This window comes from Tetranychus urticae, chromosome 1 (assembly GCF_039701765.1).
Source record: "Tetranychus urticae isolate SD_2017Ah chromosome 1, NJAU_TeUrti_SD_1.0, whole genome shotgun sequence".
In the NCBI taxonomy this organism is placed as follows: Eukaryota; Metazoa; Arthropoda; class Arachnida; order Trombidiformes; family Tetranychidae; genus Tetranychus; species Tetranychus urticae.
In genome coordinates this window covers 3,165,230-3,184,334 of record NC_142958.1, presented here as the reverse complement: position 1 = coordinate 3,184,334, position 19,105 = coordinate 3,165,230, and the positions used below count along the sequence as shown (strand labels likewise).

Sequence of the window (19,105 nt, the reverse complement as noted above, 5' to 3'; positions counted from 1 at the left end):
TATTCGATCCCAAATTACTTATTCTAGCGTTTAAAGATTTTTTATCAAATAAATTTGAGATGGAAAGTAACTCTTCAAGGCAATAAACCTTTTCGCAATAATGAATAAGTCTTTACGTTTGATTTACGTTTCACGTAATTTCATCTTCATATGCAGTAGACTTCGGTATAAATAAACTGTTGAAACACTCTGTTTCATGATCTCTGGTACCACAGTGTATACAGTGCTGAACAATCAAAGAGGTAGAGGACAGTTGAGTCATTGATTTACAATTCTAATTGATTTTCACTGATAAATAAATTTCATTGAAAAATGGAGATGATAACGTAGTGGTGCTGTTTGTTCAGATGATTAGTTGAGTATAAAAGACAATGTACTGAGTGGCTCATTGTTCATTCATAAAAAGTTATCCATCAAACAGAACATAAGTAACAAAAAAGTGATGGAACTTCAAAAATTCTACATTTGTGTTTTTCTTATGAAAGTCGTTCTCATAACGACGTTAGTTTCAGTTGATGCACAGTTACTTTTGTGTAATTTGACTTGCAATTTTCCTACTAGTAAGCTGAAAAGTGTTGAAAAAATTCCAGATAGTGTAGATGATGTGTTAAAGATGATTAAAGAATTTACCGAAAAATGTATTCCGATTGCTGATGCTGAAGGGGGTGTGCCTTCATGGCTCCAAGGCACAAATGCCGAAAAACTGGTAGATGGTCAAGATATTGGGAGCGGAGACGAATATCCACATCTTGCCCCAAAGTCCAACCAGTGTAATATAACTTGCAATTTGCCTAGGGTAGAGTCAAAAAGTGTTACGGGTAAGTTATTCAATGTGTTAAACAATTTTGGCTCTTATATGAATCATCCAAAAATTGCTAATTTCTTAAAAGGCATATGTCAAGGTGCCTTTAAGGTTAATAAAATACTTCTTCAGTTTTCTTCTCCACTAGACAAGGAACAATTCTAGAATTTTAATATTCTCAAAATATTGAGACTCTGGGCACTGGCCGAAATAAAGTAACGTAGTGTTAAACGCTAATGTAATTAATAAAGTTCTGCAAAAATAATTCTCAATGAATTTCTTTTTAATTTTTTGCCGGAAAAATACATTCAACATCAAAATCAATTGTCACATAAAAGCAAAGTTGTTGTTTCACCAATTATGATTTCGTTTCTTCTTTGACTTTCACTTTTCACTCGGTTGATTCCAAACAGTTATAAATTCAATAGCTTTATATTTTTCAAAGTTAACCAGAAAAAGCTCATCAGAGTGTTCGTTAGCAGTCTTTTTCAACATTACTGAAAAATAGAAACGATAAAAGACCAAAAATCCGATGCATGAAATTTCGCTTTTCTCACGAACTATCTTAGTTTTTGCTCGAAACCAAACAAATACAATGTAAATTGTTCAGCTAGCAATTAATATTATTATAGAAGAAAATTTTTTCTATTTTTTGATTGAAATAAAATTTTGTTGAATGCCAACTGCTCAAGGTAGTCATCGTTCATCAGTCCAAAAGTTTGATGCAGGAATTTTACTCTACAGTGAATTTTTGTGATGAGACACTGTTTATTGAGCCAAAAGGTAAACTTGATTGCCTTTATTTGTTTCATTCGTCACACAAACTGTGGCTCAACGGAAAAGCAATGGAAATCAAAAAAAATTTCCGGTGTTCGTACCATGAACTGTTTTCACCAAGGTATCATTGACGTAGATTTTATCATCAAATTTACAATGTTTCAATATTAAATGTAGAAAAAAAACGATTCCTTTTTTTCTTGAATCACTCAAACAATTTCAATTTCAATTTCAATTTCAAGTTCAAGTTCAAGTTCAAGTTCAAGTTTTAATTTCAATGTTAATGAAATTTCAGTTTGTCTTTGAGTTTGACTTTTTTAACAAAATATTACACACTCATGTAAAATTCATGATAATTTTTTTGTCTCTTTGTCAGTCTTACTCATTGCTTGGATCTGTAAAAAAGTCGGAAATTGATACAAAATTCATTCAGAAATAAATCGAATGATCAAAAAAGTGTACAGATATGCACTTGCATTGAATCGCAAGGAAAAAGGAAAGGAACTGTAATTGTTCTGTAAAATGATAGCTGACAATCATGGTGCTAAAAAGCTCACTTCTCAATTATGGGCACCAGATGCAGCCAGTCTAGTATTTTTTCTGCTTTTGTGTCACCACCAACACAAGAAAGATACCAATATTGGCTATTGCCACGCCATGAAAACATTTTGAGTGATTGAACACTTGCCATAATAATTTGATTGAGGCATTATAGCACTGACAACTAGCTAGTTGACCAACGAATATTCCTGGAGATTGAATTGAAATTTCGATAAATTTGCAATAAATCGAATAATCGACTTTTCATAAAACTGACGTGATTGCTGGAAAAGTATGTATTCAGAACAGAAAAGTTTTTATTTAAATAACTTCTTCGGATGTTGACAATTATACGATCGTGGGCAATACTTCAAACACAATTCTTGTGAGTTTGAGAGAATTTGTGGGCAAGAAGTGTACAATTCTTAAGGTCAATGATCAAAAATAAGAAACAAAGTTGCTAAATTGGAAAAACACAATAGTCGAATCGGCCCATGATTCAGAATTAGTTGAAAAATATATAAACGAAAGCGAGAGAGAATGAGTCTTTGCCTCCCCAAACATCAGGACGAAATTTGTATCCCTGTATATCAGTTTACCCGTCAAATCCCGTAATCTACAAAGCCAATAGAAGAGCTAAAAACATTTAGTTTAGATAAAAAACAGTAAACCGACACTAAATGATCGGAATGCACACTTTCAACCGATTTGTCCGAGAAAAAAGTAATTAAGCTTTAAAAGTCCGGCACCACATTATTGCTTCATTTTCTGATCTCGGAAATTACTCATACGTTCAGAAATTTGCTATCATCTATTTATTTCAATTTACAACATCAAAAGTCATTGATGTACCTTAAACCTGTAGTTAGAAAACACCCAGAAACCCATAAACACTATTGTCAGTGAGATTAGAACGGAAATAGTCGTTTCTGTTTAAACACCAGTTCGGAAGTTGAGGATTAATTTCTAAGCACTCTATCTATTTGAATATTCGCATAAAACAATTCAAACAAAAAGCACTATTTTCACATCTGTACAAATTCAAAAGCTTTATAACTTACTTATAAGTTATAATACTTCAATGTTTACCTTGAAGAAGATCATCAGAATTTTTAAGTCGTCCTTCAACAATAATGAAAAATAGAAAAGATAAGACTAACAGTCCGATGCATGAAATTTCGCTTTTCTCATGAATAATCTTAGTTTCTGTTCGAATCCACGCAAAAAATTGTAAGAAATTAACTTTTACCATTTTCTAAATGAAATTCGCGAGTCTAAAATTTTATGTCTAATAGCTAAAATCAGTAAAGCAGTTTATAAATTGGTAATATTGTTGCAGTGGAGTTTTTTAGCCTCGCATAATTGGGCTTCACTGTATTGCGTGTTCTTTTACCGATTACAATAAAGTCGTGCTTATTTTTTATCTTCTATTATCATTTACGGAGAACTTGTTTTACACTTTGCATTATCAAAAGATTTGTTCAGCTAGCAATTATTATATTTTAGAGGCTAATTTTTCCTATTTTTTGATCGGAATAAAATTTTGGTGAAAACGAACTACACAAGGCAGTCATCGTTCATCAGTCCAAAAGTAATACTGTTTGATTCAGGAATTTTTCCGATAAATTGGTCTGCGAGAATTTTAAGAATTTAATAATTTATAATTTGATTCCGCCTATTGCATTGAGCTAATATGGCCATTTTTCAGCATTTTTTGCATTTTATTTTTTCTTATTTTTTAATTAGATTTCAATATCTCTACAATTAATTGAGATAATCAATTTCTATTGATTGCTAAAAAGGCCAGAATAGTGTATGAGGCTAACCACGAATATTTATCTCCATACGACAATTAGATCGAGGTATCGTTGCGCCGGACAAACCTAATAAAATGAGACCAAGAACTGCAGATTGAACATGAATTGTTAGCCAAGGTAAAGCAGTCTTGACTTCCCACATCTCGCAGGTCTGTCCATTCAATCAAACTTGCGAACCAAGTCCTCTCACTAGTCATTACGTGTGCGAAAATCGCTAATGATTGAGTGTCTATCACATGCAATACACTGAGATATTTGAGCACTCAAGAATGGGCGAAAAAAGCAATAAAGTTGGATATTTATTTGATTAAAATCTCAATTGCTCAATTTATCACGACAATCATGAGATCCAATTTACACTGGAATCAGTTTTGGGGCTTGCTAATGAATAATTCAATTTAACTAAAGTGGCCATTTATCAGCTCAAGATTTATCAAACTTTTAAACCTTTTTAAACGACATTGACAATGATCTGAAAATGATTGCCTTTAATAATCAAAATTAATGATTCTATAACCAGTCGAGATAAAAAGCTGGACAATTAAAAATGATGAATTTAACAGGCATGACAGTCATTTATGGTGTTGCTTTGGGTTAACTTCATCCAGTTTAGTTGACCATTAGACCAATTTATTTACTTGACAGATTCACTTTAGTCACCATTATAACCATTATTATGATTTTCATTATTAGCATTATCATCAGTTAATTGTATGATCATTGTTGTTGATCACTTGAAATGCTCTGATAAACTCAACACACATCAAGCCCAATCAATATTATTAGTTTGGGTAAAGCAAAAGTACAATAAATAAATAAAAGTAGAGCCTTTTCGTTTAAATTATAAATCAGATTCATGGTTATTTGAAATTGCATGGATAAAGAGTGAGATAATAATTGTGAATAATTTAAATTGAATCAAAATAATAGTGAAACATGGTAAAGGTTCAAGAATTATTTATAATGAGAATGGAACCACAAAATAAAAGAAATGAAACTGGACAAGCGTATTATTATCATCATTATTAACTATGTTATCATTGTTTTGTCCAATTTTTTTATTGATCTTTTATATTAAAATGAATAGACTGTAGCTGAAGATTAGCTTCATTGAAACTGAATCTTTTAGATCTGGTGATTCTAGTTTTACTTTTCATTGTTTTCAAAGGTTTGGTCGAGATTTGCTTTGATATTTTGATGCTTAAGTATTCGAGAAAAGGCACGGAAATATTAGAAATCAAGTGCAAATTTAGTAATTTTATAGATTCTTTATCGAGATGGAATCTTTTAAGCAAAAAAGTGACAAGACTTTACAACTGAAATGTTAGTTGAGGAGATGAATTGAATCTTGAAAAAGTTAGGTCAAATTGCTGAGCTCAAGTTTAAGATCACTCAAGGTGAACCAAATATGATTTTGTAAAGAGATTAACTTGAAAACTCACACCTTAATTGTGAAGATCAGAGGCAACCAAATTGGTATTTTATTATGCTTTTGCTGCAGCAGCAACTCAAGAAAGATACCAATATTTGACTATTGCGATTCAATGAAAACTTACTGAGTGATAGAGTTCTTGGCATCACAATTTGGTCCTGACGTGAAAGCACAGATAGCACAAGCATTGATGAAGAACTGACAAACAATAATAAATGATGAGTGGAGCACCATGTTTGAGATGGATTTCAACACTGTTGTAACTGACAGAAAACACGCAAATATGAAGTGAGAGCGGAAATCACCGTTTTGTTTAAACACCTTTGGTAGTTGCGAATCGTGCATCAAATGAAATATTCAGAAGCAATCCTTAAACGCAACAAATTACCAATCTCACGTGTGTGCAAATTCAGTAGCTTTGAAAATTTTTAAGTCGCCCTTGAATTGGATTTGAAGGGTGTCTTCATCAACTGTAAAATTGTAACTATTATGACTCGATACACAAAATAAAAACTATGTTATGATATGGATATAATGCAATTAGATAATTAAAATATAATTTTTCTGGATGCTAATAGTCTCAATAAATGTTATATTAATTAGCAAATAAGTTGACAAATTGAGTTGAAAAGTCAAATTACAGAATATTCAACTTTGATTTGTACCGCAATCAACGCACCAGTTCAGTGTCGCAAACGCTTGAATGAGTCAGTCATCTTTCTTTCTTTCTTTACTTCTAACATGTTAATTTTCATAAATATTACTGTTTGCTTAGGTAACATGAAATTTGAGATAAAATTGTACGACTTGAACATTTTAAGTTGAATCAATTTTATTGAAAAATTCCTAACGCCGCAGAGTTTCTAGTTATTCAGATGATTATACAAGTTTAAAAGACAATGTACTAAGTGAATCGCCGTGCATGCACAAAAAGTTATTCACCATATATATTATAATAATATCATAAGTAACAAGAAAAGTGATGGAACTTTGAAAATTTTACACTTTTTTTTTCTTGTGACAATTACGAGAAAAAAGCCAAACTATAAATCGCGTCTTTACATTATTCCTTCATTTTGTGATCTCAAAAAACTTATTCTCGTGTCGAAGAAGTTGTAATTGGTGAATTTGGAGATTGAAAATATTTCTTCGAACCTAGTAAATAAAAATTATTGGTGAAGTTTATTTGTAGTAAATCAACATCAAAATTCATTGACGTAGCACTGAGTGATTGTCAGAAAAACAAGATTTTGTGTGTATTCAGAACGGAAATAACAGTTTTTGTTTGAACACCTTCTTCGGAAGTTGAGGATCATGCGATCAAACTATTTACTTCTATGCACTCCATGTATTTGAACATCGGCGCATATTAATTCAAAGAAAAACAAACCACTATTTTCATGTCTGTGTAAATTCAATAGCTTGATATTTTAACAAAGTTAAACTTGCAGAATCTTTAATTTTGTTAACGATGCCGTCTTCAGCTATAATAACACTGTCAAAAAATGAACTGATAACTCATAAAACGGAGAAATTTAGACTAAAATAATGAAAAATATGCTGATGCAAAAAAGCGAGCTTTTGGGGAAGTTCTCGAATTTGATGTAATGATCTAAAATTCTAAAATTTTAAAGCCAATGACTGGAGTCAGTATCAGTTAGAACAGAATTGATAGATTGAAAAAGTTTTGCTGTAGGGAAGCTTTTATTAGTAGTAATCTATACCATATATAAAGTCGAAACATGAAATTTTTGCGTAAAGATTGTGGCCAAACTAAAAGGATTCTAAAGAAAATTTTCCACACCCTGAAAGCCATGATTAAACTACATCCACGAAAAATAGTCTGAACTTCATCGGAATTCAGGTACCTGAGAAATTAGCGTTTAAACAGGCTGGGGGAAAAAATGCAGAATCCGTATCTTTTACCATTGACTTTGGGGGAAAAATGTTTTGGTTGTTCAGGTTGATTGTTGGTTTATTGTTAAATTAGAAGGATAAGTAAATCAGTTTTATACCTGCTCAGCCAACAAAGGTTCAAAGCTCAACACAAATTTTTCCGAAATTTGGATTGGATTGTATTCAGTGAAAGAAATTTACGACCAGTAATGATCGGGTTCAGCTTGTATTATTAATAATAGTTCGGTATCATTTGCCGTAACTGTCGTGTTTGTGCTTCCATCCATCTGAACCTAGGATTACAAAAAACATCTTCTATTACCATTCACGATGAACGTGCTTTTCACTTTACATTATCGAAGGATTTGTTCATTAACTTTTCCACCTTAATTAATACATTTATTATTATTCCACCGTCAGATGATTTTGGCAGAAATAAACCGCAACACTCTTTATGTCCTAAATCAAGCCTTACTACTTAGAATCCTTTGTACTAGATTTTCAAGGGGTAAACGGATTTGGTTGAAATAATTAGTCCACATGGCGTTTTCAGTATCATACATCATTGAGATATTCAAACTGTTAGAGAATTGACAAATCGAAAAGCCATTAATGAGTCAAATTAATTTAATCATTAATTTTAAACACAACTTAGCTTCTTGCCTTTTTTGCCTGAAGCTGAACTCTCTCTTATCTGGATAAATGACATTCAGATAGCATCAAACACCAGCATCAATTGAGAATTCTGGCCATTTTGAAACCTTTTTAAATGTTAGTGTTCCTTTTTAGTTTTAGTAATAAATCAGATTCATAGTTATTCGAAAGGTCAAAATTGCATGGAAAATGAGTGAGATAATATTTCGAATAATTTTAAATGAATCAAAAAACGGTTTCTGTTTAAACACCATCTCCAGAATTTATAATCGTATGATGAAGTGAAATACTCCATGTTCGTAAGATGGGCTGATGATAATTAAGATTGTTAACTAAAAGAGTTTTTTACATCTTCAGTAAGTGTATAAAATTGAATTCTGTTACAACTACTCTTTGTCGACTTAAACACTATGCAACTACAGTCAGAACGAAAACAATTTTTGTTTAACCACAAAAATAAATTAAAAATAAAAAATAAATTAGTTTCTAACGAATATTGATCTATTGATTCATACGATTAGTTGGGTATCAAGTCTATCAAGTGATTAAGCTTTTATGCAAAAGTTGTTCACCAAACAGAAGAAAAGTAACAAAAAAGTGATAGAACTTCAAAAATTTCTTGTGGCAATTGCTCTCAGTGTATCAGTTGATGCACAGTCCAATCAGTTCACTATAACTTGCAAGTCCGGTGCTAGAGCGGTACTTGATGATGAATTATCCGCTCTTGTAAGCAATTTTATTCCTAAATTCGATCTGGGAGTTAGATCGTTGGTGTTTGGACCAATTGTTGACCAAGCACTTACCGCGGCTACTAATTTGGCTCCTATCGTAGGCAAACAACTACAGGGAAAATGAATACTTATTTTTGCATACTGAATTCATTTGATGGTTTAATAATCGGAAGTAAACTGATGAAGATTTGAAGTAATGTTTTTGAATAAAGCGATTCAAGTTTACTAAAATATTTCTCAAAGTGGAATCGATATTTATTCACCATTGTTTGCTGAAACATCGGTTCAACATCAAAATCAATTAACTCATGAAAGGGATTAAGATTCAAATGTGCTTCTGTTTCTTAGTGAGTTTTATTGCCCATTCGGTTTCTTTCTCAAACAATTCAGTTCAGTCGGTCAATATTTCGTTTATATTATTAAATCTTCCATTAAATCTAATATTTTTAGTTTCAAACAAATATTTATGCATTGATTGCGATGATTATTTGAGTTTTAGACAATGGATCAAGTGGTTTGTCATTCATTAATGCAAAGTTAATCGCAAAACAGAACACAAGTAACAAAAAAGTGATGGAACTTCAAAAATTTCACATTTTTGTCTTTCTTGTGACAATTGCTCTCAGTGTATCAGTTGATACACAGTTGAATAGAGCCCAACCAGATATAAAGAGAGTTCGTGGAGCTATTGCAAAAAGTGCCAATGCTATAAACTCATTCAGCGCAACACAAGATAAAGTAGAATTATTATAATAAATGAATCTCTTTTGGAGGCTCTCTTGGCTTTATCAGATCAAACGAATAATGGTACACAGACCAATCAGTGTGATCAAAAGAGGGTCTCACCGATGAATGTGAACCCCATTAGAAAAGATATCGGTCACCCGTTTTCAGTATAAGGTGGTTTAACCGAAAACTATGATACATGAAGAAAAGTTGCATATACCATTCGATAGGCCTATTAAGATCTATTGATTTTCAAAGTTTGAAAAAGATTGGACTTATGGTCCGGTCTTAAATGACCTCAAAAGTTGGCACTTTGACCTCAAATATTTCGAAAACCGCCGTTTCAACCAAAAAATAGTTTTTATTTTTGAACTATGCATAAATAACTGTATTTAGTTAAAAAAGTTGAGTCCTTAACTCCCAAGGATAAAAAAGTGAAAAAATCTGGAGACCCTCCTTTGTCGTGATAAATTAAAAGCCTCAGACCAAGATGATCCTGAACGCAGGGAACTTGAAAAAGCTCCAGATGCTGCAAAATTGAGTCAGTATAGACAACTTTGTGACTCCCCTTCTTCAGAGCTGATTAGTTTTACTTCAAAGCCAACAAGCAAGTTATATCGATTGCCCTGTTTACTTACAGGTATACATCTGTATTTGTAGAGGCCATTTCAAAAAAATGTCCACAGAAACTATATTTTACGCAAATTGTAAATCATTTGCAGCAAAAGAAATGATATTGTAATGATGGTGGAAGAAGGTGAATGAATTGAGACACTGTTGGACATCGATTTTCAATGACTTTATTCAATAAAATACAACTAGACTAATTCAACGATGATACCGTGTTTCAGGTCGTACTTCCACACCGACTAAAATTCTACCTCTCCTTTTTACTCATTTTCTTCTCTCTTTCTTCTTTCTCTTTTCGTAAACTCTGACTTTTTTAAAGTTCATCATGGTAGGGACTAAGGGTAATTAGGAGGCACTTTTTGATACTTTGGAAAGGTCATATTTGCGTAGGGGAGATCGCTATCTACCCTCTATTTATTTTAGTAAGATTAAACCTTGTTCATCACATACTCCCCTTCTTAAGGGTCCGAAGCCCCTTGAGGACTAAACACATGAAAGTGACCAGTTAAACATTTTCGATTGCAGCTTCATTTCGATTTTTCAATAAGACAATTATTTATTCCGTATTTTTCTCATTTCTTCGATACAACTATAAAAAATTTTTTTAACCATAGACATTATTTTTATTTTTAAATGAAACAGAAAAATAAAAGAAATGGGAATGAACAAGCGTATTAAATATGATTGTTTGGAAATATTCATCAGTTTTTGTTTAAACACCTTCTTCAGAATTTGATAATCGTATGGTGGTGTGAAATACGTCAGAGCACATGTTCATAAGAAGGACTGATGATAATTTAAAGAAAAATTAATTGCTAATCTTGAATAGCAAATTGAAAAGCTTTATATTTTTCAGTAAGTGGATTGAATTTACAATAGTAACTCTGTTTCGATTGCTCTTAGTCAACTCAAACACTATGCAAATACATACAATACATTCAGAACGGAAACAGATTTTGTTTAACCATTCTTCTCGGAAATTGAAAATCGTACGATCAAATACAATACTCTTTTGCAATCCTTGAATTTGAAGATTGATTAATGTCAATTGGAAGCAGTTGAATACTCCTAATCATTCCATGTACTTAAAAATCAGCTAATGATAATTCAAAGACAAACAAATTACTAATTTGACGTCTGTGCAAATTCAAAAGCTATATCTTTCAAAGTTAACCTTGAATTGTGTTACCTCTTCATCAACTGTAACATTGTATGAGAAATGAACTGACAACTTATAAAACGTAACAAAATTATGATTGATGAAAAATATACTGAAATTATGGGGACCTGTTATTAAAATTAATATAAAAGTCCGCAACTTTGGTGCCCGATTACAGTATCATGGATTCAGTATATTTGCAAGAAGATTGTATGAAAAGCAAGACTCGGCATCACAAAAGTGTTTCATGATTACAAATTCCATGCGATTCTGAGCAAACCCAGTAGTAGATTACAGTTGAGTCATCCATTTACAATTCTAATTAAATGCTACTGAAAAAATTAAATTAGTTTCTAACGAATATTTATCTATTGATTCAGATGATCAGTTTAGTATAAAAGACAATGCATCAAGTGGTTAAGCGTTCATTTATGAAAATTTATTCACCAAACAGAACAAAAGTAACAAAAAAGTGATGGAACTTCAAAAATTTTTCATTTGTGTCTTCCTTGTGGCAATTGCTCTCAGTGTATCAGTTGATGCTCAGTCCAATCTGTGTAATGTAACTTGCAACTTGCCTGGTCGAGTGGTAAATGGTGTTAATAATGGATTATCCAATGTAGTAAGCAATCTTGTATCTACTGTCCGTAACTTGAAACTAGAAGACAGACTAGAGGCCCTTGTGTCAGCCGTTACCAATGCAGTTGCGGCTTTGGTGCAGCTTTTGAAAAATCTTGACATTCCTGATTTGGAAGCAAGATTAAGAATAGGAGATCGAATGTGAAAATAATTTTGATTTTTCAAATTTGTGAATAATTGCATTCATTTGATGGCTCATTCATCGTAATTAGACTGCTAAAATTTTAATGTAATATTATTGAATAAATTTGCGCTTCAAGTTTACTAAAATAATTCTCAATGATTAATTAATATTTATTCATCATTATTTTCTGGACATCGGTTTAACAGCAAAATCAATTAGCCCATGAAATTTTCATTGCTCCTAGCTGACTTATCTACCTAGGTATTTATCTAGCTCTACTCGATGTCGGGATTTTTATTTGGGTTTCAATGTGCACATTTGAATTTTAATAACGCGCTTACAACTCGAGACTCGAACGGAATTCGCTTATCGTGATCAAAACTATGCAATTATGTTTCTTAATTATTCTGATTTTGTCAAAAAATGCGCAAATTAGTGACTAAACCAGATTTTAATCAATTAAATTGAATTTTAATTTCTTTGAATGAGATCCTCTGAATGATAAATAATTCGTTACACTTTTCAGTTACTGAATTGTACTAGAATCTTTAATTAAAATGCCTAAATATCAATAACCGCGCACTAGCGAAACAAAAGCCAAAATACTTGTCTAATTATTTTTAGCCCTCTACAATTACTTTTGAATTACCGATATGTAAAGGGTTTAAGATGTTTCAAACAAATTTTGATGATCTCCAAACAAATTTAAATGATTTTCAAAAGAAAAGACTAATGATTTGACTAATGATATCGATTTGATGACCTGAGTGAACCTTTGAACTGGACAAATCAACAATCTTTTGATTGAAATTGATAACTGTTTTTGGCATTATCATGCCGCCTTCAGGCAAGATTTCTGGATATTAATAGTGGCAATAATTATAAATTCAAATTTTGTGTAAAGTGGAAAATATCATTGGGTAAAGAATGCGGAACTGTGCAAGAGTTGGCAAAGTGAAAAGTATTAGATAGCGACAAGTCAAATTAAATCAATCGTTAACTTTGATTTATTAACTTGATCTCCAATTGAGTCAATTGTTCAGTGGAAAATTGTTCTGGAAATGAAACTTCTGGAGTTGAAAGGGATTTGTAGATTTGCGTGACAAAATGAAACATGGATTTTCATTATCAATTAAATGCATCAATCACAGATATTTCAGGTGATTTCGTGTGATGAGATACTGTTTATTGAGCCAAAAGGTTAACTTGATTACCTTTATTTGCTTCACTCATAATACAAACTGTGGCTCAACGGAAAAGCAATGGGAATCAAGAAAATTTCCGGTGTTCATATCATGACTTGTTCTCACCAAGGTTACATTGACGTAGATATTATCATCAAAGTTACAATGTTTCAATATTGAATGCAGAAAAAACGACGATTCCTTTTTTTCTTGAATCACTCAAACAATTTCAATTTCAATTTTTAATTTCAGTGTTAATGAAATTTCAGTTTGTCTTTGAGTTTGACTTTTTTTAACAAAATATTACACTCATGTAAAATTCATGATAATTTTTTTGTCTCTTTATCAATCTTATTCATTGATTGAGTCAGTAAAAAAGTCGGAAATTGAAACTAAATTTATTCAGAAATAAATTAAATGATCAAAAAAGTGTAAAGATATTGCATTGAACCGCTAGGAAATAATAATAACCGTAATATTTCTGTAAATTGACAGCTGACAGTCATGGTGCTAAAAAACTCACTTCTCAATTGTGAGTACCAGATGCAGCCAGTATTTTTGCAACTTTTGTGCCAATAGCAACACAAAAAAATACCAATATTTGACTGTTGCGATGCTATGAAAACATTTTGAGTGATTGATTTACTTGGCCTCACAATTTAGGTGACAACACTCGCAACTGGCATACATAAAGAATAGTCGTTGACGGGAGAAGCATGCTTGACATGGATTGCAACACTGTCGGGGTTGAAGTCAAGATTTTATATGCAGTCAGAACGGAAATAACAGTTTTTGTTCAAACACCTTCTTCTGAAGTTGAGAATCATATTATGAAATGAAATTTACCTAAGCATTTCATGTTTGAAGATCGACTGTCGATGATTCAAAGACGAACAAATGACTAGTCTGACGTCTGTTCAAATTCAAAAGCTTTATATTTTTCAAAGTTAACCTTGAATTGTGTTTGAAGTATCTCTTCATCAACTGTAACATTGTAGAAATAATGAACCAACTTAAGACACAAAATATTACAACTGTATAAAACTCCTAAGAACTTATAATAAGAATTGAAAATTCCAAGTGATACAATCATGCATATTCAAATGGACTGAAAATGACCTGACAAAATGTTAAACACAAAAGCACTTTTAACAAGTGTTTCATCAACTGTACAGGAGCAATTTTCGTAGTCAAAGTTAACTTACAGTGCTTGCAATTTGAATAAAAAATTGAAAATCCTAGCTGTAAATATTAACTTGATTATATTTGAATCAATTTATACTTAAATCAAACTATACACTTCGGCGGCTTACTACGTTAATGTGCTTTAAATAAACTCTTATTATTTCAAGATACTCGAAATTACTGATACCTCGCTGTATAAAGTAGCACATAATAAACCTAGAAATAAATGCCAGTTGCTTAAGGGAAAAGCGAATAACTTACTCGTGAATCGAAGTTTAGCAAAAGAGTTGATATTCAGCTCCAAATTGGCACTGAAGTGAAAGATAAAAAAGCAAAATACTCTTGGAAAAGTACTAAACATCTTATGATTTAGATTCATTTTTTGGTGCCATTGTTATTTTATCATTATATTATTAATATGAATAGTTGTTATTTGATATCAAAAAGTTAACATTGAAGTAGGCAAAAGTTTTCACAATATTTATCTTTGCTCCAAGATTAAACTTGGGACGGATGATTTGGATTTCAATGAGCCACTTGGAGATTCTTTCGCTGAAAAATTCGTTAAGAACCAAACAATTTTGTTACCCTCGTTGAAAAATTCATTTTTCAATCACAACGTTTTCCTCGTCAAAACTTTTTTATTAAAACTTATTCTAAATCTTAACCAGCAACTCGTTTCATCTCGACTGATGATAAACTTTATCAGTTCAATGAAAGGTTGAAAATGTAAGATTAAGATGGCAAAAATTTCAAAATTTTAATGCTTCCTTGTTATTAAGATGAATGGCTTTGGAACGTGATTGATTTATGAATAAGATAAATGATACAAATGATGCAAAAAATGGTAGCTTACATTGTCACCTTTATTCTTACCAGGCAATAATTCATCCGATGGGTGAACAAAAAACAGTTTGCAAAGTTCTTAGTTGAATCAATGAACTTTAGCTCAAAATGTCATGATGTAATATTTTTTTCATCATTTTTCTTTTGTCACCACAAACTGCAAGAAAAAAAACTGTTTTATGAAAAGCAAGAGAAAAAAGTCTCCATCTAATTGGGAGTGAAAAACTGGGAGTAAATATAAAGTTTCAATATGTTTCAACTTTGAAGCTCATTGATCAGCTCAACAATATTCAGTTTTAAGTCAATTTTACTCAATCTACTTTTTACAGTGATATTTTAATTATTTGTGTTTCCATTTTTCCCTTCTCTTTTCCATTCTTACTGAGCGATTTCCACGATTAAAGTGCAATTAAGAAAATATCATTTTCTGTTAATGCCACATATCTTTATTGCAATGAGAAGTTATGTCTGAAATTTCGTATACAACCATCAATATAGATTATTAAAGTTATTTTAAGTCATTTTTCATTATTTAAGTGTTTAAAGTTGATGTTTTGGTTCCCACAGAACTCGGCTTTTGCCTTTTCTCAAAGTTCAAACTAATCAAGTAAACTAATCAAATAACGGCAGATTGATATTTGATATTATTTTTATGGATCGATGTAAACTAATTTTAGCTCGTGTAAAAAATGTTATCCAATAGATATGATATTGCTGACTTATCAGCTTGTTATCGAGTTATTTTTACTCATTTTTTGTTTAAATTTGTTTAAAGCGTCTAGACAGATATAAAAGTCTTAATGATTGTTATTGTAATAAAGGGTGTAACGCGTAAGAAGTGAAAATTATCTTAGTTTGATTAGAAGGAAGATGAAGATGACAAAGATAAGAATGTCCAGTTTGTGTCTTCTTCTCATTCTGTCACATTCTTATCATTGTCATCTGCATCTTCATTCTTATCAAATTAAGATAATTTTCACTTCTTACGCGTTACACCCTTTAGTTCTTGTGTTAAAAGTTGCGAATAAGGGAATTTAGATCACCAAAATATTGAAAAAACAAGCTGCTAAGGCATGACTCTAAAGTTTGTCAGTAAAATATAATTTGAATTAAACAAAGTATTTATGCTGAAATAAATTATTTATTTGAGATAATTATCGATAGTGGACCTTGTTCAGCAGCTTGAGATATTTTTTCTTTTTCATTTTCAAATAATTTGACAAAATAATTACTATCGATTTCAGATAGCTTCGATTTGATTCTTCTCTCAAGTTGCAAGAAATTATCAGCTTTCCAGTTATTGGAATAAACTTTTTGTTTGAGATGGGCCCAAAATCTTTCAATACACCTTAATTGTGGTATGTTTTTTAGTCGCGCCATCTGGCGACATAACTGTTCGGGCGTCGATTTTGGGACATCAACTCGTTTATAAGTTTTGATTCCGAATTTAGTCAATAGTTTTCGACAATATGGATGACATATTCCGAATTTAGAGGCCAATTCACACTGGGAGCCATTCCTTCCTTTAGCAATCTTTTCAAATTGTCGTAATTTTTTACCGTCCATTTTAATGGACTTAAGACCACAATTTGCATAATAATTAACACTTTCATTATTCCTAACTTTTGCTCCAACTCTGTACACTGATCGAGCAACAATTCCGTGTTCTTTAAGTCGTTTAGCACATTCATATAAAGAAAATTCAGGATGATCACTAACAGAAGAAACAATTAAGTTACGACGAGCATTACGATCAAGCACCCATTTGATAAAAGACTTTGTTTAAAATGAAGAAAAATTAGTATTGTATTAAAGCCTAAAAAATTTCCGTTAAATTGAGCCATATTAGATGCCTATCAGTCTAGTCATTATGTCCCCATTAAAAATCGAAAAATTTACTTACAAACTTTAGAGCCCATACCTTATAATAGGACTTGGAAACTCTGGGTACAATCATACCTACTGAACTAAGGACAAAAGCACTTAATTTTATTCAATAGGTATTGTTGACTTTTTGAGCTTGTTATCGAGTTTTGTTTTACTCATTTTTGGTTTTATTTTTGATGAAATTGCTAGATAGACTGCAGAGTGTCTTAATGATTGTCAGTTTGTACAGTTTGTATGTTGTTTGCTGTAGCAAATGAGTAAAATTAAAACACCAAACTATTGAAGAGTATAGCAATGGAAAAGCCATAGAAAAGTCAAATTGCTTCAATAGTTGACCTCGATTTGCGCTTTATTCAACGCATCAGAACAGTGAGGTACCTTGAATTTGGACGCAATTGATGGAGTTTTCCAAGCATTTTGAATGAGTTTATCTTCATTTCTAACAAGCGAGGGGTGCTGTTTGATGCAATAAGTTATGTCGAATGATTTAACATGTTTCATGAATTGGTTAAAATGCAAAAAGATCGATGGCTATTTGTTAATTTATCGCAAAAAACAATTAAAATAAATAAATCAATGCCTAACACAATTATACCAGGTATTTACAATCTCGAACCAAAACCTCCGCAGTTACACTTACACCTTTACCTACTGAGCTAACCTTCAGTTTTAGTTTTTAATGATTTTTATTGATCTCGGCGTTTCACTAGCTTTCTTTGTTCCTTTGTTGTTACATTATTATTCTTAAAACAGCTTTTTTACTGTTTCAAGGGACTCGCTCTTTCTGTACTTCACTGTGAAAAGTACTAATAAAACCTAGAAATTGAGGAATTTTGAGTCATATAATTATAATTCTGATGACGTCTCACTGAAAAAATAAAGTGTATTAGTTTCTATCGAATATTCGTCTATTGATTCAAATGATTAGTTGAGTATAAAAGATAGTGCATCAAGTTGTTAGGTGTTCATTTACAAATACACTAAAGTGCAAACAAGCAAAAAAGTGATGGAACTTCGAAAATTTTACATTTGTGTCTTTCTTATCATCAATATCACTTTATCTGTTGATACCCAGTCGAACCTTCCAACTCAAGGATCCGTAAAACGAAACGGGCTCGACAATGATGACGTACTTGTACAAGGGTTGTTGGAAATTGTTGGGGCTGCAGAACAAGATTTATCCAGTTCACCAAATGACCAATCTAATATACACAAATGATAAACTTTTCTGCAGAAAAAAAGTGTAGTTGGAAAAAATAACTCAGTCATTTTTATGTTTTTGAACAACTGAGAGATCTTGCTTCCTCTGCATAAACTTTTCACGAGTCTTGTAACAAATGAAAACTCTCTTCAGCGAAAATAAATATTAGGATTTCCGAAAAAATTACTATTTATTATTGACTGTCATCTCGTGTTATCGCGTCAAATTTAGCAGCCAAGAATGCGTTTGCATTCATTATCTGCATTAGTTGCGTTTATTCGATAATTAACCCTGTCCAGGCCATGTTGACTTTAAATTTTTTCAATCGGAACAAAAGTTTAATTTTTGTTCAACTCAATCAGACAATGAATTGCATTTTCAAAGATCAAATTTTCGATCAAATGTTCAAATGTGTTTCTTTGAAAGAAACTATTATGATCATTTTACTTGGTGAACGTCACTTGCAGTGTTACAATTGCAAACTCTAAACCAATTAACCTTCCCTTCAATCCTAATGTGTTCATCAGAGACAAAAAAAGTAAACTTTTTCTTGATCAACTGTTCAAACTAAACTTACATCCATCTTATTGCCTTAACCTTTACCACCTTCCTATCATCATCATCAACATCTTCATGGTTTTACTCCAATGAAACAGTTTTGTTAACTCTTTTTTTTCCTTCTTCCTCTCTTCACTTTACCATCTTCTTCTCGCCTTGTCTTCTCTCCACAATCAAATCTCAAGAGGGAGGAAATCAACATTAAAAGATGATAATGTTAGATAGAGAGGAGATGAATTAGAAGATGGTGAAGGTGAAGACAAAGAATAAGAAGAAAGTGAAGAAAATGAGAAATGTAAAGAAAAAGAATGAGAAGA

The 19,105-nt window shown here is 31.6% G+C and overlaps 1 protein-coding gene across 2 annotated transcripts in view; it reads left to right on the top strand.

Moving 5' to 3' along the window:
• Window positions 1-19,105, top strand: part of LOC107367742 (uncharacterized) — a 69,489-nt gene that overhangs the window by 15,145 nt on the left and 35,239 nt on the right. The window lies entirely within an intron of this gene.